General features: G+C 39.4%; 1 protein-coding gene across 2 annotated transcripts in view; it reads right to left on the minus strand.

Annotated features, from left to right (window-relative positions):
* Positions 1–24,814, minus strand: part of EFNA5 (ephrin A5) — a 222,570-nt gene that overhangs the window by 36,287 nt on the left and 161,469 nt on the right. The window lies entirely within an intron of this gene.

Consider the following 24,814-nt stretch of genomic DNA (forward strand, 5'->3'; position numbering starts at 1 on the left):
AGAAGCAAGAAGTGGCAAAGAAGCCAAAACTGTATCAGCATCCCCAAATCGGTGCCTGTATAAACATCTACATATGCATGCAAATAAATAACCCAAACATAGCCTCTTCTCTGAGTCAGGCAGTAATCACCCCTGTGCTGAAAGCTGATTTGACTGCAAGTACTTATAGTTACTACAACAGCATGAACAGGTTTACTCTTTCTTCATGATTAGCAGCAGTTTGTCAAGATGCAAAGAAAAGCCTGTGTTGCTTTTTAAAGATACTTGAAAAGCAGTGCACCTCCTTTGCCAAAAGTACATAGTGGAGACATTGCTGTGTTCAGATAATAGGATTCTGGGATATGAATTATCAGCACTCAGCCTAATGTGACAGTTCTGAAGGAGTGCCAGCTGAGAAATGCAGCACAAGGCACTAGCCCAGATGCACTTTATTATTACTATTATTATTACCGAGTACTCCTTAGAGATGTGGAATTCTTGTTTTGTTGAGGGTGGGGACCGTGTCCTTTTTCCTCCCCTCCAGATTTCACTTGTGTTACTTCTCTAATGCCTGCCATGGTGCCTGGAAAAAGCTACGGGAACAAATTCACTGCCTCCATGGGAGCTTATACCATGATGGATTTAATGATTCCATAAACCAGGTCCGTATGTCTATCAAACTCCCTAGGGCAGCCAAAGAAACCAATCACTGACCTACTCCACTTCAAGATGACTGGCCTACTTGTAGATTCTCTCTTTCATGGCTGCAGTTGTCAAGCATACCACAAAGCAATAAAAAGGCCATGACAGATTTAACTATAATAATTCTTTTAGCTGAGGGGCATATTTTAAACACCTGATGGGCTTGAAATCCGCCATCCGGATCCTTCTATCTCATTTCAGAGAAAAAGCGATGATCTGCTGGCCCTCCAAGGATAAATTCAGAGCAAACTACACCTTTTCATAGCCCTACAATAATTTAGCTCCAATAAAACAGCTTTTTAAAGGGGAAAATCTGAACACGCATCAAAGCACGATGTAGCTGTATAATTTCAGCCAGTGCATAGCCTCACAGTTCCATTCTGTAACATTGAAAACCCTCTCTGAACCACAGTTCTTCCAGGAGAATTTACATTTATCTAAATGATTAGTTAAAAATATATTTTTGTACTCCAGTGCTTTCAAAACTTGTCACCTGAACAGATACTGTTTAACACATTTGCAAAAATGTATTGTTTTCAAATTGCTGTCTGTATCAGTTAACGATACGCCATTTCTTCGAGTTAATGAGAAAGAGTGTTTTAAAAGTTATTAACAGCAAAGCCACATTCTGGCAATGACTCATCTTCTTTTTTTTAATTACAATTTTAGTAAGTAAAAATTAATATATATTTTTATATATAGATATGTATGCTTGTGTGCGCACTTTTTTTAACCACACAGGTGACAGTCAATGCAATTTTCTCAAGGGATTCTCAAGGTTACCTCTTATATCAGCCTGTGCCTTCACAATAATGCCCAAGTTTTGTGGCAGAAACTATATGCTTTCAGAACTATATTTATGTAATTGTAGACATTCAGGATCAAAGTGATCCTCTTAACATGACTTTCACAACACAAATAACCTTATGTGAATTGTTTCTCCACATTCTCTTTAAGTCAATGGAGAGAAATAGGAACTTCCTGAGTCCAATTCATATGGCCTGTTTAGGCCCAATGTACAGGTACAATGGAACGAGACAGATGACACTCCAGAAGCAGCTATTTCTCTCCTTTAACCAAAAGGAGAGTCTAGAAAGACATTTCCCATAGAGTCTGTACTGTAAAAAAATGAAGTCGAAGGAAAGAATCTGACTGCACAGACTATGATAATGGAGATGATAAATACAGAGACAGACAACTAAATTTGTGATCATACCTTAAATCTGCATCAGCAATGAAATCAGACTTGTAATCTGCACCAGTGAGCTGTTCTACCCAATACTGCACATGAAGAGCCCATCTGACTCCTTTTTGGCAAAGTCTCCTACTGTATTCTTATTAAACAAACAAAACCACACCACCACCATCCCCTTTAATCACTGGTAATTTAGTAGATTCATTCTTATTTCTGCTTCACTAAGTGCTGAAGCAGTTGAGTGTCTTCATTTGCCCCAGCACACCTCTGCCTGTCAAACACGTGGAAAGTAAGAAGCAAGCGCTGCCTGCAAAGCAGGTCTGAGGGTGAAGCACACAACCAAGTCCCTTTTTAACCCAGCGTCCTCCTTCCTGCTCCCCTGCTTTCTCAATATTTTCATTCCACAGTCATTCACTGTAGCCAGAAACTGTTCACATCTACGTGTATAAAAAAGGAAGATGATGTTGCATATTTTAAGTGATCTAAAATGGCCTTTAGCCAGTATTGCTGGCACAGCAGTGAACCTGCTCCAGGGAACATATATACCAAGGAATTTTATCAAGAAGCTCTGAGTGAAGTCTCTTTACTCCATATTGTAACAGCAATACTGAAAAGAGGTTATTAGCCAACTGAGAAGCAGAAAGCAGGTATTTCTTTCCCCTCTTGTAATATCTTTAAGTTAGTAATCAAAACCTCAGCATGTGTACTGAAAAGATGTAGAACTAATTTTATTTTTCCAAAAGAGGCCACAACATCTCCAGTGTGCCTCTTGGAGTAAACTGAGACCATTCTCATTCCTCCAGCTACATGGCAGTATGTTGTACCTGCCTCCTTGAAGAGGAAATGCAAAGGCCTCTAACCTGAACAGAAAGGCAATGGATGGCCATAAATAACTCACAAAAAAAATAATCATCAGTTCAGACTCCTCACAGTTATTAATGGAAAGACCTCTGAAACACATTTCCAATAATTTTAAACCACATATGAGAGGAAAGCACTTAACATATACTGTCTGAAAACCTCTAATTATTAGTAGTATAATGTCAGGTATTACAGTGAAACAAAAGTTCCACTTGAAATTAAACCATTTATCAATGTTTAGCCACCTACATATGTTGAGAAACACAACACGTAAAGGGAAGGTGGAATCTGTTAACAGATATATTTGTAGAGATGACAGAAATGGAAGATCTGTTGACTGCATTTGAGCTTTAATAAGTTTGTCCCTTTTTCCAGTCCTGTTGAGAACAGAAAGCTTGCTTTCCTATACTGTCTAGTAATGCTAGTGATATACTTTTCTCAGCTGGGTCTTCATTCTGTTCTGGCATATGCTTACCTGGACTCCCATGCCCTTCTGGAACCATGCAGTAATCACGATCTTTATATAAATCCCACTATGAGGAAGAAAATAATCCTATCTAGATTTTGCATAACAGAACATTGTGTTGTGGTAGAAACCAAACAAAAAGGCTTCTCCAAAACTCTGACCGGATCTATGAACCTTCTTGCAAATAATGTCATTTGCCTCAGCACTCTGGCTTACATGTGGCAAAACACAGCTATTCTTCAAACATAATTAACTTTTGGTTTGTGTCAGGTGACTTTCAAACAGTGTCTTGGAAACCTGCCTACTACAAAGCTAGCTATTAGGTGGTAGGGCTATAAAAGCCATTTTGAAGACAGAGACAGATAATTCAGTAGCTTCTAAACCTAAACATTTCCATAACGAACAAACATCAGCTTGCTACACAAAACTTGCATACTGCTTCCAGCAAAGACAGGCATGTGAATGTGCCTATGCTCAAGCGCCACTGAAGAAATGTCCAGGTATTCAAGATGCAGAGGAAGAACACCACGGTAATTCTAAGCAGAGAATCACAAGATTAGCAAAACATTTGCAAAGTAATGTCTTCTGTATTCTGTTGATCCATTTACATAAGTGAAAGTACACAGTCTGTGTACAAGTTCCAAAGCATATGTGACTCGTCTTGAATTTAATAACTTTGCTGGTCACTGAAACAAGTGATGATTTATTTAAACAGATATTTAAAATGCAACAACAGTTTTGTTTGGTTGGTTTTTGTTTCTTTCTTGCTTTCTTTCTTGGAATAAATGCTATAAAGAAAAGCAGTTTAAGACCAGCACAAATAACACTAATTGCCCATTATCATTTAGATAGATAAAAAATTACAAAAGCTTCTGTTTGTTGCTTCCCATACAAATCTTATTAGTTATATTTTATCACCCTTCCTGTGAAATCAACACACCAGATGCTCTATTTCAAGATAAGCGTACTGGAAAATTTTCCTTTTACTATGTCAACCTTTCCTTATTTGGAGTCTGTTATGTCAAATGCATGTAGCAAGGCTTCACTGTTAATCAGAAAAGACTTCAAATAACTGCTGTAACAATGAATTACAAAATTCCTGTCTTCAGTCTGGCATCAGAAGGGAGCAGATGCTAATGGCCCCAATTCTGCTGCCTGGAGCCCACATGGCCTATAACACCAAAGCACAGACAACACTGCCACTGCTGAATGCCTTACACCAATCGCCTTGCTCTCAAATGATAATCTGAAATAATCTCAAAAGTCACATCAACAAAATTCACTGAATCAATTTATTGTTGGGGTAAATACAAACCATAATTATGCATAGTTCTTCAGAAACAGTACAGCAGAAAGTTACTTGTTCTGTTTCCTAAGGAAAGAAGGCTGCAGATGTCATCTACTTGGACTTTAGTAAAGCCTTTGACACCATCTACCACACCATTCTCCTATGAAAGCTGGCAGTTTAAGGCCTGGACAGGTATATTTTAAGCTGGTTTAAAAACTGGCTGGACGGCTGAGCACAGAGAGTGGTGGTGAACAGAGTTCAATCCAGCTGGTGCCCAGTCACAAGCGGTGTCCCCCAGGGCTCAGTATTGGGGCTGGTCTTGTTTAACATCTTTATTGATGATCTGGATGAAGGGATTGAGTGTTCCCTCAGTAAGACTGCAGATGGCACTAAACTGGGTGAGAGTGTTGATCTGCTCAAGGGTTGGAAGGCTCTGCAGAGGGATCTGGACAGGCTCGATCAATGGGCTGAGGCCAATTGTATGAGGTTTAACAAGGCCAAGTACTGGGTCCTGCACTTGGGTCACAACAACCCCATGCAGCGCTACAGGCTTGGGGATGAGGGACTGGAAAGCTGCCTGGCAGAAAAGGACCTGGGGATGCTGGTTGACAGCCAGCTGAACATGAGTTGACAGTGTGCCCAGGTGGCCAAGAAGGCCAACAGCATTCTGGCCTGTATCAGAAATAGTGTGGCCAGCAGGAGAAGAGAGGTGACCGTGCCCCTGTACTTGGCACTGGTGAGGCCCCACCTCAAACACTGTGTGCAGTTTTGGGCCCCTCACTACAAGAGATACATTGAGTTACTGCAGCGTGTCCAGAGAAGGGCAATGTAGCTACAGAAGGGCCTGGAGAGCAAGTGTTAGGAGCAGCGGCTGAGGGAACTGGAGTTGCTTAATCTGGAGAAGGATGAGGGGAAACCTTATCGCTCTTTACAACTACCTGAGAGGATGTTATAGTGAGGTGGGTGGTGGTCTTTTCTCCCAAGTAACTAGTGATAGGACAAGAGAAAATGGCCTCAAGTTGTGCCTGGGGAGGTGTAGATTGGACACCAGGAAAAATTTCTTTACTGAAAGAGTAGTCAAACATTGGAACAGGCTGCCCAGGGAAGCGGTGCAGTCACCATCCCTGGAGGTGTGTAGATGTGGCACTTTGGGACATGGTTTAGAGGGCATGGTGGTGTTGCATTGACAGTTGGACTTATTGATCTTAGAGGTCTTTTCCAACCTAATGATTCTATGATTCTGTGAGTAGCACATTGTGCATATCCCTGTAACTGCTGGCCACTCAGCTCCTCCTTTTTACTTTCCCAGCCACTACTCCAGTTTTACTAATTTTAATGGAGACAGGTCTTAGAGAGAAGTCTGCTCCTAGAATTAAAAGCAGCCAAGTGAGAAGATCCCTTAAGTATCCCAACAAGGGCTGAACCACCAGTAGATCAGATGTTACTAGACAATAGAAACATCTCTAACAAATGCTCTAGACACAGGAAAAGCTTCAACTGGAGAATTACATTTTTATAATTGAAGGTTGAAAATTAAGTTTATTTCTGTTAGCTAGGTATGAAACTATTTGCTTAAATTATTAACAACAGAGAGATGAATATAAAGTAGGTATTTGTATATGCAATAAACACAAACCCCAAACATTTTCTGGAAACAATCTTTAAAAGGAGAACATTTTAATTGCTCTCAGGATGTGATGATGTCATTTACCATTCCACACTACTGAACTTGCTCACAGCTTTTGCCTCTGTTTAGGTGGCAAGTGTAGCACATGAGACCATCCCAAGCTCCATTTGCATGCTGTGACTGGCACACAGCAGTGTAAGATGTGCCTCATTTGTTTAGAAGTTCCAAGCCCCCCTCCCCATTTCAACTAACTTAAAGATTTATGTGTGACCAGGGAAATCTTCTGGTTGTTAATTATCTGAGGGGTTGTGGGATTCAGTGTATTATTTTACTGCAGATAATTTTAAAGATGCTATTTCTGTGCTATGTAAAAATAACCTCTTTAATACTTTTCTGCTCTTTTTACTGGCTTTGTCACAACGCTTAATAAACTCTGTTCCCATTCCTTTGCTGACATTAACAATGATTCTGATGCACAAACAATGAAGTAATCAAAGAGCTATTTTAATTTTAGCTCTAGTCAAACCAAAAGAAAATTCAACATTTTCCAGATGCTAAGAGAAGTGGGTTTTCTAACAGTAGCAAGCCAGTGACATTTTTATTCTCTAGCAGGATATTACTAACCTGAGTAAGCAAACTTTATAAAACTCCCTGTAATATAAAGAAGCTGTCTATGGCCTTTTAGTGCATAGGTTACAGTTTCACAAGACAAGTTCAAAACAACATGAGAAAACACTATGTAGGAAGCAAAATACTGACAAAACAGTAGAGAAACAACTAATCAAGGCCGTTGTTCAAAAAAAAACAGTACTCAAAAACTATGCCTAGAAAAGACTGCAAGTTAAGTACACAATACAGAAAGAAACTTATTCTCTTGTCGTTAAGTCCTCTATTCAATTACCATTTATTGGAGTAATTAAACACTGGGAAAGGATGCCAGGCTAATTGTTAGATTATGATAATTACACAGCTTTGCTGTCCTACAGCTGATCACAGTAAGATGTGGTCACACACACTCAGCTAAAGCTTCTCTGCAATCATCAGGCTTCCATGGGAAACTTACTACTATAATAAGGTCACTTACTACTAGTTCATTAACAATCAGGCAGAGAAACATTATTTGTAACCTTTGTTTTACTCTCCCACCCACTCTGCCTGAACAAGCCTCCCAAAAGCTTGCACCTTCGGCTGGCTCCCTTCCATCACAATTACACAATCACTCCTACACATCAAAGAGTTCATCAGACTTCAAATTACTGTTTCACAACCAGTTGCAAGAGCCTATCACATTTCTTGAAAGAGCTGAGCGATCTCCCTATGTTTCACTTAACATGCATCCGTTGGAGATCTACCTTCCCCTTTTATTCCTGCTATGTCCCTCTTGTCTGGGAGATTTTTCACACTACTTGGATGGGTCCAAAAGTGAAAACCCCAAAGAAATGAAAATCAGAAAGAACAGAGCTGAAAGAAACTGGACTTCATGATAAAAAGCATCGGTTTTACTTCACTTGTCTCCCAGGAGGATCTCATGCCTTTACCCCTTCATATCAGCCCACAGCACAAAAGAGACCTTGTGTCTTCCTATTTGGAGGGCTGGGGTTTTTTCTTGTTAAATAACAGGATTATGATCAGTTACCGTTGTATCCGATACTTCATACTGTCTATTTAAATGAGAGAAGCAAGTGATCTACTATAGAGACTAGAACACGTGAAGGAACATGAAACAAATCAGTTTGAGCTAGCATTTAGGTTTTTTAAAGAAAAGAACTCATTAAGCACTGAGTGGCTCTGAAGAGTCAAAGAATGTTTGGCCAGAACAGAAGAAATTCACCAAAAAATATCAAACTCATGATAATTATTTTTAGTCTGTGCTGATACAAAAATAAGACCTTTTGAAATATCAGAAGCACCCACCCCTGCATAGACAATTGATCTGGAAAGTGTCCTTAGACCAGACAGGCCACAGTTTACAACACTGATAAGTAACTGCTCAAGCTTCACTTTCTTGAATTTCATTCTTCCCATGCTATTGAAGTTTACAGCTATCCTGCCAGTGATCACTTACAACCTTTTCATTCCCTTGACTTCCATAACCTCCTCAAAACCAGTCTTGTAAAATTCTTTCATTTTTGGGAAGGGAGGGGATCTCCTTTTTTTTTTTTTTTAAATAAAACCTGATTGTTGAAAATTTCCTAATGCTCCTCGACTGAAACACACCCTTTGAAAGCAAAGAAAGCCTACATCCAAAAGGAGGAGACTTCTATCAGCAGAATAATGGCAAAAAAAAAGACTGCTAAACCCAGAAGAAAAGGTGTAGGTTTGAAAGGGAAAGGGATATATCCCATTGAAAATGTAAGAGCCTTTTGAATGACATATGTTATATTAATTTCATTAACCTGAGAGATCTGAAATATTTTTTTTCTGATTCTATTGCTGAACAAAAATTTCAATTCCATCATAGCATGGATTAACAATGACATTGACTTAAAGTATAGACATGTCTTTTATTTATTTTTATACTTTAAAAGGTCTTTAAGAAATAAATTCTGCATAAATGTGTTTACTCCACTTACTGTTAATAATTTCCCCCTTATACTCATAACAGTGTTTACTTGTACAGCTGGGTCCTGTATTGACTTTTTATAGCTGGCACTGCAGAAAGATATATGTTCAATGATAATGCAAACATTAAAAAATAGGAACTAACTGCTCTTCCCTGAGTAGATATGAGGGAGGGAATAAACAAATCAACATTTATTTTCCACCTATAATTCTGAGTATTCCAGAGATTCTCAAGTACTGCAACACCCTCATCCACTTAACTTCCCATCATTCTGCACCTCCTAACTGATGAGCTGGACATTTTTCACTCTGTTTATTAAAACTGTTTCCTCAGACTCTGCATTTGTAAAATTTGTTCAAAGCTGCCACACATGACTTTCACCTGATGTCTCAAAATTTCTCTTTTGTGGCAATTTCTGAAGCAAAGCACCCGTTGCATCTTGGGGGCTTCAGTGAGAGTCATGCTGTGGATGATAAGCGTGATAAAGGGGCATTACATGTCACAGCATTGCTCCACAAGAGGTCAGCCTGTCAGTCTCAGCTGTCCCAGATCTGATAGCTTTAATCCTCACGACTACAGACTCTACCTGGCTATTGATTTTCCATTGCTGTGTGCACTTAACTTGTGGACATGGATGAAGAGCGGAAGGAGGGGAAGGTAAACGAAAAGTTACTATTCTGTCAAAGGCGCCACTTCGTCTTAGAGGATAAACTTCAATGTTGAAGACCCAGGGTAAACTGCAATGTTGAAGACCCTAGTAACATAATCTGAAAGACACCCAAACAGATACTAAAGGCAGCCTGAGATTTGTGTTTGGAAGCCAAAATGTCTGGGCTGAAGCCAGTCTCTTTGTTAAGCTGATTTATGTACACTAGCTCATTACTTGTGTTCACATTCATACTACTCTGGAGGTCACCAGCAACATTTATCCCACTCTATCTGAGATGGAATGAGGAGATCTGGTAACTACTACTCACATATTTTTAAATCTGGTCATCAATACCATCCATGCATGACTCTTCATTTATCTGCTTCAGACACTAACACCACACAAGACGTCAGCTTCATCTTTTATTCCATGCTACCTCATCTACCTCTGACCTATACCAGAAAAACTGCAATTTGCTGATTCATTAGCATATTCACGTTAAGAAAGCAAGAAATTCTTACCTGATCTCTGCTGAACTAACACACATCAGACACATTTGGGCGAAAATAACCTATTCAGAGTTAAAATTCTTAAAAAACAAAACAAAATAATAATTAAAAAAACCCCATGGGTAGGAGTACTACTAAGGAGTCTGAACTGGACTCTTAAAAACATGTGCTGACCACGTGTGTAACCCAGAAGACACAGTCTATCAGCCTTGATGGAATGAAATTCTGTGACTGGTATTTGCTAACCCTGCCTGAGGCATATGCTGACATCTGTTAATGGATATGGAGAACAATGCCCTATCTGAAGAAAGGTCTTGCTTCTCACACTCACAAAATGAAAGAAAAGAACCCTTGCCCAACAAGCATGTTGACCTGCACACTGAATAATAGAGATAAACTGCAATCTGTTTCCAGAAGGAAGTGTACATAATGCAAGTCAGCTTTGCAAATTTATTTTCCCACTAATATATTAAAAGCAGAGTGTTGGCTAACTCATATAAACTGAAATCTCCATCTCTTCCATATTCCTAGGGAAAAGCTGCTGCATCAATTTGCACCAGTAAATATATGGGCAATATTTGAGAAGAAACATTTTGACAGAAGCGCCTATCTGTTGCATATACACATACACTTGCTGTTGCATTAGAAATGCTTTTCTTTGACATTAAGCTATAGCTGTTTATTATTAATCTCTCAATCTGTCAACAAACGTAATTTAAAATATTTTGTGATCAAATTAGAATTTGGAGACTCAGATACCCTAGTAACTTGTAACTGGTAAAATCTACCCCTTAATTTCCCAACATGTAAGTGTATAAAACAAAACTAATCCTCAAGATGCTTCACAGTATTTTTATGTTTCATAAACTGTGTATGTTTTAATAAGCTATGGTCATAATCCACATCCTCCAGCTAAAAGGAATGTATCCAGACATAACATAAAATAGCCACAGCAAAGTGTAGAGAAAAAAACCAACAATCACAGACCCATACAAACAGACCCAGAAACATAACAAGAAATTCTAGATTAAACCATGACTTCCTATTAACATGAATAACCTACATAGTCAAATACATTCTCAAAACCTATTTGAACTTGTTCATGTAAAAACAAAGTTAGAATAGCTAACAAGTGCACAAATACATTTGCAGACAATTTGCTATCAGGAAAGAGGGCTTCAATCAATGAATTTATTTCTTGCTACACAATTGCTTTGTGTATATTTAAGAGACCCACAGGAAAAACATTTCCTTTCCTGACATGGTAGCTTTTTAGAGAAAGTTCTATGGAGAAATCCAATAATTTAACCTTGTTCCTGTTACCATTCCATATTAGCTTCTCTCTTACGCTAGGCAAACTAGCAAACAAAGAATAACTAGAGTTTTAGACTGCAGCAGCACCACAGCACAGCTATTAATGTTAGAAATTTTTCCTTTTCATTCTTGTAATTTCTTCTAAAGGGTTACAGCACAGACTATAAAATTTTCCATCAGATTTAATCTCGATACACATGGTCTCTGAACAATAGGACTTAAAATGGTTTTTTACCTAAAGAAATTTATCATATCTTTATCTTTGTATATCATATGAATAAGATAGGTCCTGATCCAAATGGGTTTCTCTGTTTACACATATGATGTCAAAAGCTTTGCACTATAAACTGCCAGTTAATCTGTAGAACACATAAGACATTACAAAGATTACAATCTGATGGACAACATTTTTTTTTTAATTGAATGAGATCAACAAATGGTGGAAATCAACACAGCTTTTATTTTATTCCTCTCCTTTTCAAGTTATGAAGTTCCCATAATGTGATTCCTATTACGGGGTTTTGGAATTCTTACTTCTTCAAGAGTGACAGAAACAGTTTTTCAATATGTATAAATAAAGCTTGAATTGATAAATGGTACAAACCCTGCTCAGTCATTTTTATATGCATGTGTAAAATATTCATATAGGAGAAAAAAAAATGTAATGCTTTCAGATCAATCAGAAATTTCAGAGATAAAACTGAAGCTACTCTCTTAATTTCCCTACAGCATTTTTCCTAAAAGTGCTTCCAAATTATTGTTAAACTAATTCTAATCTTCAACCTGTAGAGAAATTACTCCATTCACAACTGAACGATGATCTTCTCTGCATAAAACATAGTAGTCACAGACACTAAGGTTTAAGCTAAGAAGCAGAGAATATCACAGACAACTAAACCACAGGTTTCTTCCCCTGCCTTCCCCTTGTCTTCCTACTTATTCCAAAGACACAAGAAGGGAGGTGTGAGGAAGGGACTGCACAGGTCTGACAAGAACCACTATTGTCTATTGGGAAGCATCATTTCTTAGAGGTTAAAATGATTTATTGAGCATACGAACTATTCCTTCTTTTCACTGTTACTCTTAAGTACTAGTTTAGCAAAAGAAACAAAACAAGCCCTGAAACTCAAGAATGAAGTGTTCATAGCTTCAGCACATAAATTGGGGCATAAACACATAACCTGAGGAAAAAGACACAGCACATACAACTTAGACCAACTGAGCGGGCAAAATCTCAGTTACAGAGCATCAACGTGAAAAGCAACAAGAGCAGTCATCCTGGGCCAGAGCAAATTCCCATAAAGGCAAACAAAATACTCCTAGCACTGCCCAACGGAAGATGTTTAGACTACTCTAAATGCCTACATAGTCATGCCTCCCAGTGTATTCTCACAATAGCCACCAATCTTTTGCATAGCCAGAAGTTCAGGCTCTTTGTGCTTAACAGAGAATGACGGACTTTTTCTTCATCGGTTGGCCCAATCACTTTTTGAACCCCTGGGAACTTTTGGAATTTGGTGCACTACAGAGTGTGGACATTGAGTTGTATAGGTTGATTGCCAAATGGAAAAGTACCTGCTCCTCTGCATTTCTGAGCCTGACTCCTGACAATTGCTACCAGAGATACAATTTGTACCATGAATTTCATAAGAAAGTATTTATAATCTATGATGCTGCATTTTTTAGAAGAAGAGTGGTAAGAAATTATACAGCTGATTGCAAGCATCTAACCAAATGCAGTAGTCCTCAAATGTTTATCAACTGAATATTTTCACCTTTGCTACCTGTAACAGAGGCAAAAGTACACTTCGTCAACACCTCAGAGACAAGATTATTTTTTGAAGACAAATTTACTTATTGGAGGAAACGTAAATCTTGATTTCTGTTATCCCAGTTCATAATTTTAATCAAAATAACCTCACAATCAGATGGTCACTTCTTTAGGAACACTCTTGTACTGCTCAAGCTTGCTCTCTAAGGTTCTTGGGAGGTCATCTGTGCTCAAAGATGTGTTGCAAGAATTTTTACAGTGAAGCAGATGTAATCAAACTTGATCTACACCTGCTTTTTCCTACCACATGGCAAGAAAAATCTGTAGGGACTTCCACTTTCTTCCCTCAAATGAAAGATCTTCTAAATTATGCCTTCCAAGCTCCCAGCAGCAATAGGCAATTAAAGGCTTTGTTGTTCACCAAACTTGCAGACAACATGCTGAACAACTGGAGGTCATTTGCTTTGTTTCCCTAACTTTTCATCAATGAAGTGAAAAAAAAATCTTAATTATTGTGTACATTAAATATGTCAAACGAAATACAAATCATGGCTTTAAATATATTATCAATAAGTTTTGCTTTACTGAGATACTAACTTAAGTATAGGAATGTATCTGTCTACTTTACCTTGTACATCAAAAAAACAAAGCAGCCTGAACCTTGCAAATCCTTTAAAAAATGTTAACAGTTCTTTGGATTACAAAAAGAAATAAGCTAAAAGAAAATTACTGCCTTTTGCCAAGCTGTTAAGACTGGTTTTGCTGAGTTGCTGAATCAAGCTGTTTAACTGTTTTTTTCAATTTCATCAGTTATTTTGCACTTGTTTATGAACGAGTTCCGTTAATAATCAAGTATCTTTAGCTTTTTAGTGTTATTTTTCCCCTTAATCACAACTTGGCATGTTTTAACTCGGGCATTTAAATGCTCTTAAATAGATGTTAAGAGATCTTTTGTTAGATTATAGAATGGTCTGCATGAATATTTGTTCTTTATTTATATCATAGCTATGACTGATGTAAAAAATACATCCTTACACAATAGCTCCAAAGTTCCCAAAAGGTTACAGATACGTGACAATTAAGGTCCTCTGTTCTAATAAGCAGCTCTGTTTAAGACAGCAATTAAGCTGATGCTTTAGAATTAAGCATATACTAAGCTGAAGGATTTAGGTAAACGGTTAAATGCTTTCCTGAATAGAGGCCTAACTGTGCAGAAAGCATTCAACAAAGCAGTGAATCTGCATGGACTACATAGTGATGTAAAATTATTCATAATTATGCTGATGTCAGAGGAAAACTACCTCAGCCAAAGAAGAATGTGTGAACACAGCATTTTATGATATGAAACATGATAATGAATAACTTCATACTGAGAACCATTCATTACGAATATTATTACAGTAATTCCTCTTATGACTTTCATTTAATTATTCTGTCTCCGGGAAACTGAGCTACAAATATCTTAGCAGTCAATACTTGACTCTTAATCCACAGAGGGAAAGGGTTAAAAAAGCTTTTACTTTAATAAGCGGGCACCTTTTATAGCACAAAAGAAAAAATTCCTACCAGGATTAACATTTTGAATATGGTTCCTTGGTCCGTTAGAAGGTCATGACATCACCACCACTATCCCCACGCTAAGCAAGATAAAAAATGACCCAAGACTCTATCAATATGCTACCATTGATCTTACCAGTAATCTGATTGTAGGTGGCAGCACGTAATTCCTATGTGTTCAAACATTAAAGCTTAATTCACTTCACCCGTGTAATTTTCTTGCTTTTATGTGCTGAGATGATGCTCTTGATTAAATACCCAGACAGCAAGGGACTGAATTGGCTCCACTGGTTAGTATCAGTTCTGTATGAGTGTGTTGCACAGAAACATGCAGTCTGTTGAAATGTGTGTGCTTATAATATATAGGGTATGGAATATCTACTCTCATTAATGCATTACAAAGAAGTAAATTTGCATTAAGGCTAACTGAAACCTGTTCTTCCTTTCAAAATCAATTATTTTAAAATTCTCTACCCAAAACACAGAAATTATTTTCCAGTGCAGCACAACAGAGAAGATGACTTCTTGTATGTTGGAGTTGATTGGCTAAACATTTTTTCACTCATTTCTGTAGCCTTAAAATTATATTTTTTTGTCTGCGGAACTTTGTTATGCAAGTTCTTCGAAGTAGATAAAACTCAAGAATCTCCATACTGCTTTCTAACCCTACAAAAACCAGATCCTGTTCCCAAAATTTTGTTCAGTCACAGTGGTAGCAATATCTGGTAGCAAGCAAAACCCCAGCCACTTAGCAAGCTGAGTTCTTCCAACAACAAATGCAGAAAAATAATCATGTTGACATGAATAATTACTTTTAAGAATGGATTAAATTTGGTGTAAAACTACCAGATTGCCCCAAGAAGCAATTCTTACATTCAATAACAACTAAATGAATCCATAATCTGAAAAAAAAAACTTAAACTTTTTTTGTCACTGCATACTAATCTTTACGCTAGAGAAATACAATAAAATTTGCACTAATAGTACCAATAAGCTTCAGAGTCGTAGCAGGTGTTGAGGGGAGTTACCGGTTCAGTCACCTTTTGTGTTCTACTTTTTCTTTTGCCTATGCTAGGTATAAGCTAAACATACCTTTTATATTTTAAATACAGCGGGGCTTGTTTCCTTTTTTTAACAACAGCAAACCACGCACTATACAAAAGGAGACTAGGAGCTGAAGAAAAAAAAGCATTATTGAGTCATTAAGGGTCTTCAAGAATACAGCAGAGAAAGGGGACGATTAAGTTATGTGACAGCTTGCAATTTATTTCAGTTATACACGATGTGTAGAGAAAAATATCCATCCCACAAGAGCTACTGGATCAAGTTTCACCTTCTGATACAGTAGGCAAAACAGAGGGCAACTCCCTCGTTTCAGCACCCAAATACATGGGATGAATAGGACAATATCAGGCCTACTAACTATAGTATTTAGTTAATTTAGATATCAAGTAGACCACTTGAGTAGATAAACTCCAGCTAAGCAGAACAGCTGCACACAAAAAGAATAGGGGAAAAACAGAATTAATGACTGAAGCAGGCTGCTGGCAGAAGGAGCACGTTGCTGTTTAGAAACACGAAGGTTCACCACATGACATGCCATAGTTGTATATTCGATTAGATAGCTGACTGTTTGAATATATGTGTTAACTCTATAAATGTAAAATGAATGTTGCTGATAAAAATACAGAATTAGGTACACAGTCACAAACATGGTATATCAAAATAATGTTTACAATTTCATACTACACACTAGAAACTTAAACTCTGTATTTATTGTCTAGGCTAGTGAGCTTTCTCTTTTGAAGGACAGCTAATTCCTTCCAGTATCTGTGTAATATAAAAAAGCATGCACACAATCAAGCACTTCAATAGAAGAACAAAGGGACTTAATAACAACAGGTGGAGCAAAACCAGGTATTATTCAAATACTTGTTGACAGGATTCAAGAGTGCTCAAGGCCATCTGATGCTTCGGGCCACAGGAGAAATCAGCAGAGACCTAACCTAGCTAATTGTCTGCCTTGGTTGTGATGGTTCTGATCAGAAGAATAATCAGCTTTCAGCAGCCCTTAGGCAAAAATGCCAAAGGAGACCTTTTTTTTGTTTGTTTGTTTGATGATGATGCACTGCAGAATGAATGCCAGATCACATCATTAAACCACTCTTCCAATTACTAAAGGGGTTCCTATAAGAAAAAAGCCAACAATTCCCTTTGTAATTAGCTCGAACAGTCTCCTGTCATTTTGAGATTGCATTCGTATAAACTGAAAAAATGCTGATCTCCAGGTTTTCTTGGATATGGAGAAACGTTGTGACTGAAAAACAAGAGCTGTGAAATTGTAGCAGCCCCTGGGTCAGCAAAAGGTTATCTAATGTTAAATTAAATTATTAAGAGCTGGCTGTGTACACCATAAATTAATTTGAATTCTTTTTTAGTGATGTTTTGACTGATTCTATCTAAATGTGTCCATTCACAATAAACCAGCCAGTTTCCTTTCTGTAATTGACTACATTATTTCTCCTATTTTTTTCAGTACATGATTCACATTCCCCATCACCAGGAAAACTTCAAGCCAGATATATTCAAAACAGATTTCATACTACATTTTCTCAGTACTGCTCTCTTCTGTATTCTGAGACTTTTGGTTTCCAAGTACAATAATTTCATCCTTCCATTAGTTGCTTGCTGCTGAAAAAATGTGAGTATTCATTTGAATGTAGAGTAATTGTATTGACAATTACATTCCCAGGCTAGTAATTTTAAGCAGTGCATCTTGCCACCATTTTTGCACCACGGTAGATTAGCTGATTTAATAATTTCCAAAATTGTTAAGCATATCACACAAAAAGCTTAGAAGCAAAGGAACAAAGGAGCTCAAAACAGCTTTTCATAATGATCTAGCTATCATACACATAGAAGGAAACACTTAAGAGTAGCTTTCAGTGCTGAAGTGCAAGGAGACCTAGGCATCCTTCCAGATGGCATACTGAAAAGGCAGACCAAAAGTATGTCTTCAAAAGAATTATCTACAATGGGATACCAGCCATTTCATAAGGAAATGTGAAGTCTGAAACAACTGATCTTTCATGTCCTCCCTTTAAGAATGTCCACATTAATAAAATTAAATACCTCACTGACAACAAGGTATAAAAAAAAAAAAATTAAAATCAACAGTCACTAAGTACCCTTGACACCCGAAGGTAATTACATGTATGGGAATCCTGACAGAAGCGATTTCTCCTGTGTCGATTTTGAGCTATTTGTCTTCTAGAAAGTTCACCAAAAGCATGTGTCAAACTGTCTTATTAAAGGGACAACCAAAATATGCAATAAACATATCCATGTTTTAGCCTCTGACCCTTGAAAGCTGGCACATTTTTTACATTCTTCTTGTCATGATAAGCAAGAATCAGCTAGCTGTGTGTATCTGTGCGCAGACCTGCTCACACTTCTAATGGGTCTTGTCTAGGGAGAGATGTGCAGGACCCTTACATTTACAGCTGTCAAGTGTGTTGCCGGAAATCATTTAACCAAAGAAGGAATGAGTACATGTGTGAAAGAGCATACTGCAGACCTAGTTTATAGATCCTCTATGTGTCAGGAGACCATATGTCTTTGCCAAATAGACATTTTCTTGAAATAATAGCCGTGCCCTGCTCTCAGAATGCTGTGCAAGTACTGAAAGAGAAAATACTTTTTTCACAACCTCCGCTCCCTCCATTCAAATAAATGTTGACTCACAAAAGATTATCTCGCTCTCCTCAACATTGTAGTTGGGGCTCAGAATATTCTAGAAACAGAAACTTTTTCAGATGGCTCAGTAGGAACTGCTGGTTTCATAAAGACTGCTAATGAACTGTAAACCAAACATTTTGGTTCAGTTAACATGGGCATCCCAGCTCCCATAATAGAGGACCATATTGACTTACTCAAGCAGAATCTCCGGTTTTGAGTCTTCAGCATGTAGATTTCACCTGCATCATTTTGTTTTACTAGCAGGATTTTCAGTCCATTTTTAACGCACATATAGATATGCACCTCCTATACCTTACCTTGGTAAACCTATATATATTACTCCAGCTGCTCTTCTGATATGAAATACAGTAAGACACTGTAAGAGCCAACTTCTACCTCCCTGAAACAAAAGTGGCCTGACAGAAGAAGATAAGGAGGGAAGGGCAAAGGCCCTCCCGAACCTTCCCCTTAGGATGTCTCAAACACTTGCAAAATATCCAGAAAACAAAAACTGTAGTCACAGGGTGGACAACATGGAACTGGGATAATGTAGGCCTTGTACTGAGTAACTGACAATGACGACACAGAGGAGTGCTCCTAGGAACCTGAGACACCCCCTGTTGGCTGTACCAATGCTGGAACCTGGAGTAGTGATATCTCTCTCTCTTTGTTGCTCTCCCCCCCCCCCCCGCCCCCCCGTTTACTTTTGGATGCTAACAAACTCCTTTTGCCGAAGTTGTTTTTGTTTTGTTCAGGAGAACTCCCTCTTGCTGAAGCTGTTGCTTTGTTTGGGAAAGCCCTTTTGCTGAAGTTGTTGCTTTCCTTGAGAGAACTCTCTTGCCGAAGTTGTTGGTTTTGTTTGGGAGAACTCTTTTGCACTGCAAGTAAATTTGTGATTTAAACGAGCCTCCCAAATAATTGTTGTTATTCCAGATGATGCACAGAGTGTTTTAAAAGACCACCTTCCCCCACCCCACTGAGTGGGATGAGACAAACACTCAACAACACTGTAATTAGAACCAATACCTAATTGAATCAACTTTTGATTGCAGTGCTTTTTTCATTTACTAACTTTGTGGATGCCTGCTGGTTTACATCAATGTGACTGACAGCAGCATTCTAAGGCGCTGTCTGTGCTTCTACAAAGCCTAGCCACTGCCAGAATCAGCCAGTTCAGGCTCTTGTTCCTCTGTTTATCACCTGGTTCCCAGTCTCCACAGAGATGCTAGTGGACCTCTTCTGCAAAAGTGTTTGTAGCCCTCTCAACTGCAAAAACTGGTCTCTGGGCTAAAGGCTTCCCCTACCTCCCAAAAGCTGTGTACAGTAGTACAAGTACCAGTACGCACACACTGGTACACTAGTACAGCCACACTAGAGGGGAAGAGCCAACTGCTCTCAGATCTGCCACGTAGCAAAGAAGGGTTTGTCTGAACAAGTAGAGCATGAAGTTGCACTACTTCCAAGCTTTTTACCAGTAGCAGAACATGATCAATGTCTGCTTCAGCTTAAAAGACATATCCTAGACCTTCCAGTACCCATTAAAAGACTGCAGAAAATTTAAACATTCTCTTGGAAAAAATAGTAAAAATCTCAGTGTAAACAATTGTTTCTATGAGCTTAACCAAAGCGTCAGTGACCCAAAAGCAGTGTCATATGAGGGTCAGTGTAGAAGAGTTGCCCTCGTTGCTGACATATTACAACTTCAGGAAATAAATTACATTTTTGCACTGTAAATCCCCCTGTCAGTAAACCTTAGATTTGCGTCACTGATAAATGTTCTGCAGAGATAGTCTGCGTTGGGCCAGCAGGGTTACACCCAGCATCTACAAAACTGTTCTCATTTTTGTTTCCAGCCTACTCTGAAGGATTTTGCAGGCCAGCATCAAACATTTTCATTGACACTCAGCAGAATCGTAGAATCATTAGGTTGGAGAAGATCTCTGAGATCATCAAGTCCAACTGTCGACCTAATACCACCATGCCCACTCAACCATGTCCCAAAGTGCCACATCTACATGTTTTTTGAAGACCTCCAGGGGTGGTGACTGCACCACTTCCCTGAGCAGCCTGTTCCAAGGTTTGACTACTCTTTCAGTACAGAAATATTTCCTAGGTCCAATCCAAACCTCCCCAGGCACAACTTGAGGCCATTTTCTCTTGTCCTATCACTAGTTACTTGGGAGAAGAGATTGACCCCCACCTCACTACAACCTCCTTTCAGGTAGTTGTACAGAGCAATAAGGTCTCCCCTCAGCCTCCTCTTCTCCAGGCTAAACAACCCCAGTTCCCTCAACCGATCCTCATAATGCTTGCTCTCCAGGCTCATCTCTGGACACGCTCCAGTAACTCAATGTATCTCTTGTAGTGAGGGGCCCAAAACTGCACACAGCATTCGAGCTGCGGCCTTACCAGTGCGAGTACAGGGGCACAATCACTTCCCTACTCCTGCTGCCCACACTATTTCTGATACAGGCCAGGATGCTGTTGGCCTTCTTGGCCACCTGGGCACACTGTCAACTCATGTTCAGATGGCTGTCAACCAGCACCCCCAGGTCCTTTTCTGCCAGGCAGCTTTCCAGCCACTCATCCCCAAGCCTGTAGCGCTGCATGGGGTTGTTGTGACCCAAGTGCAGGACCCAACACTTGGCCTTGTTGAACCTCACACAAATGGCCTCAAGCCCATTGATCGAGCCTGTCCAGATCCCTCTGCAGAGCCTTCCTACCCTTGAGCAGATCAACACTCCCACCCAATTTAGTGCCATCTGCAAACTTACTGAGGGAGCACTCAATCCTCTCATCCAGATCATCAATAAAGATGTTAAACAAGACCGGCCCCAATACTGAGCCCTGGGGGACACCGCTTGTGACTGGGCACCAGCTGGATTGAACTCTGTTCACCACCACTCTCTGTGCTCGGCCGTCCAGCCAGTTTTTAAACCAGCTTAGAGGACACCTGTCTAGGCCATAAGCCGTCATGTTTCCTAGGAGAATACTGTGGGAGACAGTGTCAAAGGCTTTACTAAAGTCCAGGTAGATGACACCCACAGCCTTCCCCTCATTGACTAGGCAGGTCACCTGTTCATAGAAGGAGATCAGGTTGGTTAAGCAGGACCTGCCCTTTGTGAACCCATGCTGGTTGTCCTGCACCTGCCATGTGAGTGTGTTCAAGATGAACTGTTCTATAACCTTTCCCAGCACTGAGGTCAGGCTGATGGGCCTGTAGTTCCCCGGATCCTCCTTCTGACCCTTCTTGTAGATTGGTGTCACATCGGCAAGCCTCCAGTCGTCTGGGACCTCCTCTGTTGAACAGGACCTTTGATAAATGATGAAGAGTGGTTTGGCCAGCTCCTCTGCCAGCTTCCTATACCTGTGTAGAGTCTTACTATTTCACAATTTGCAGCGAGGGGCTGTAAGATACTGTGTCCTAATCTTAGGATGGAGACAATAGTTCCACGCTTTTCTCTCTTTTGGTCCAAGTCTTTGACAACTTAAATCTGTTCCATCCAGATGGCATTGTCCAGGGCAGAGCCTTTGACTTAAAGAGAGCTCCCACAGCAGGAAAGGTAAGTGACAGAACACAGCTTTTAAGGCTCTGCCCTGCTAACTTACCAACTGACAAACTGCAAATATTCCTTTCCCCAAACCTACAGACTTCTTAACATGAACTTGAATGCACGGAGGACTGCACCTCCCAGCACTTAGCACCTGGCTACATATTACTCTGAGACCCATCAACTGATAAGCAGAGTGTCACAGCACCATGATGAGATGGTTACCACAGAGACTCCCTGTTACTCTGTTTTCTCCTGCAAAGAAGAATTTCTGCACAATTTTAACATAAACAAGGAGGAGCTCATCAAGGCATTTTGAAACACTGGAAGACCAGGATGCATTAAAAAATACATTAAGTTAGACCCCATTATGACTATCCACATTATTTCCTTAGTATTACTCTTATTCTTATCCATTATTATGGCCTGCAACAAAAAGATGGGTAGATAGCCTCCATGAGAGAAAACAAGGCATGGAGCAGTAGATTAGGAACCTGAAAACATGGGTGAGTGTTGGCCTAATAACAGATTTCTGCCTAATAACAGATTTCCTGAATGCTGTCCTGCCTCAGGTTTTCCTTGATAAAAGCAGAAGTATTTCACTGCTGTGGGAAAATAACCACTGATGACTACTATGTCATTTGGATACTATGAGGCCACATAAATATCTAATTAGGAAGATGAGATGAGCAGTACATCCAACTTTCAGATTTATCTGCTACTCCTGCAATTTCAACACCCAGTTCTGTTTTCTGCAATGAATTTTCAGCAGCTGCACAGGCAGGAGACCTGCCAAGACCACGAGTAGCTTCTGCCACCTGAACTTCACCCAAATCTCTTCATAAAGTCAGAAGACATAGGAGCTTACACTAGACCATTTCCTTGCTGAAGCAGTCACCACAGGAATCAGCTGGAAGGAACCAGCTGTAGTGTGTAGGATGAATATATATGTAAGCATTAGTACTGTGCAAGTAACTTTTGGTTTTGGGACATGGGAAAAGCTTAACTCTTATTATAATTTAATTAACACTTTTTACAAACTAAAATTTCTTTTTAAATGCTGAAATGATGGTTTCACCCTTTGCAACTGTTTTCCCTAAAACCACTCAACAAATTCAACACTAATTTATTAATACCTTTAATTCACCTGAATCTGATTTTTTAATTATTATTTTTGTGCAAAGAAAAACAGCTGAAAAACAGAACTCAATGAAACACATAATTTTATTTTCTTCCTCTCTCAATAAACTTGAAACAGATGCTTCAGGAGCCAAACATAACAGAAGTCATCTCCTTTCACAACAGGCTGAACTGCCCTCATACAAGTGGAGAATGTGAGTGAGAATTCAATACAAGAAATAACAAAACAACATTCAGGATCAATATTAGTGGGTGATCATAATACATAAAAGGAGCAATGAGAAGCTGGAGCGCAAGATTATTCTAACAGAGGACTAAAAATTGCTGTGGCAGAGACCAGTTTCATCTGGGCAAGGACTCAATGGTCAAAAGGAGTCCAAAGCAACCTCCTCATCATCCTGCTCTTTCTCCATGCCTCTTCTGCACTGTGTTTCGCCACAGAAGCGATGCCTGGGGTCAACCTCCACGCCAGCTGTCTCCCTGCTTCATGACTAGGGAACCCTCCAGAGGGCAGCAGCGGTGTCCCTCCTCCACTCCCTCTGCACCCCCAGCTGCGGCTTTAGCACGATGGCTAGGATCCAGCTGAGAGAACAGCACTGCTTGGAGGGCACGATGAATCGCAGGGGAATCCTTGCTGCCTCCCCCTGCAGACTGCATCAGGACTCCAGGATGTGTTTGCCAAACGCCTGCCACCAGGTATATGCAGCACTCGGCAGTTCTGTCTTGGAACATGGCTGGAAGAGTTTCTCTCCCTTTTAACCTTCTTTTTTTTAAAAAAAAAAAAAAAAATTTTTGTTTTGTTTTTAATAATGGTATAATGTTTTGTTTAGGCACTTTACAGCCCTGCTGCAACACTGTAAAGTCTCAAGTGTGCGCAGTGATGAAATGCCTCAGGGAGCTAGTTTGCAGAACATGAGGTAACATCGGCTTTGTAATTTAATTCCCAGTGCATTTAGCACAGCTGAGAATTAGAAATAAAATCAAACTAAGTTTCAGAGAGCAAGTTTCATTATGCAGTGAGTGAAAAAAGAAAAAACTTTGTGTCTTTTTAATGAGGGACAGTGAAGCCCACTCCTGAGAAGAAACGCATTAGCTCCAAGCATCAGAAGGTGAATATCAACTGGCAGTGAAGGACTGTACCAGAATTTGCATTCAGTGGATACATTTATAGCATCAGCTGCCAAAGGTGAATCAGTGCACCTGTGTACTTTACAAGGAAAGCAAACATGGAACAAGGCAGAGAGGAACAGTAACTGCCCTGCACCCAACTGCACTCACATAACTGCAGAAGTCATTCTAACTTCCTTTTCTGATTGATTTCATATCCTGTCCTTTCAGGTTGTCTTACTTCCAACTCGTGAAAAAATGTTTCTGAGAGAAATCAGGGAACAGAACTGGATGGTAAGAGTACAAAATTACAACAGGACATGCATTCCCCAATTCCTAAACATATGCAAGGCAACAGTAAGTGACATCTTCCAGATTTCTTTTTCTCCTTATTAACTAAGCTTGTAACAACATACTGCTCCTTCATTCATGCTATGAACTTAATCTCAGCAACACAAGAAATACCCTGTGCTTTGTTTTACACAAGCCTGTGCTCTGGCAAAACTGGCCTGCCAAGTCAATGCCTTTGAACTGAATTACATCCAATAAGCAATTACAGCTAGGCATGGTGCTTTTCTGCCAATCAGACAAGAAAGACTTTTCCCTACCCTCATTTAACTTTCTGCCTGTTACAATATAAAAGGATTGATTTCTAAAGAACTAAGAGTGTATCTGCTTTTTGACTTAGCATCTGCTTTGTAAATATTGATGAGACAAGGAAAAAACTGAAAGTGGATGAATGAAGGACGTACTGCCACAAAGAAAGTAGTTGTGGACTCCATCCATTTTTTCACTCT

This window comes from Leptosomus discolor, chromosome Z (assembly GCF_034619465.1).
Source record: "Leptosomus discolor isolate bLepDis1 chromosome Z, bLepDis1.hap2, whole genome shotgun sequence".
Classification (NCBI taxonomy): domain Eukaryota; kingdom Metazoa; phylum Chordata; class Aves; order Leptosomiformes; family Leptosomidae; genus Leptosomus; species Leptosomus discolor.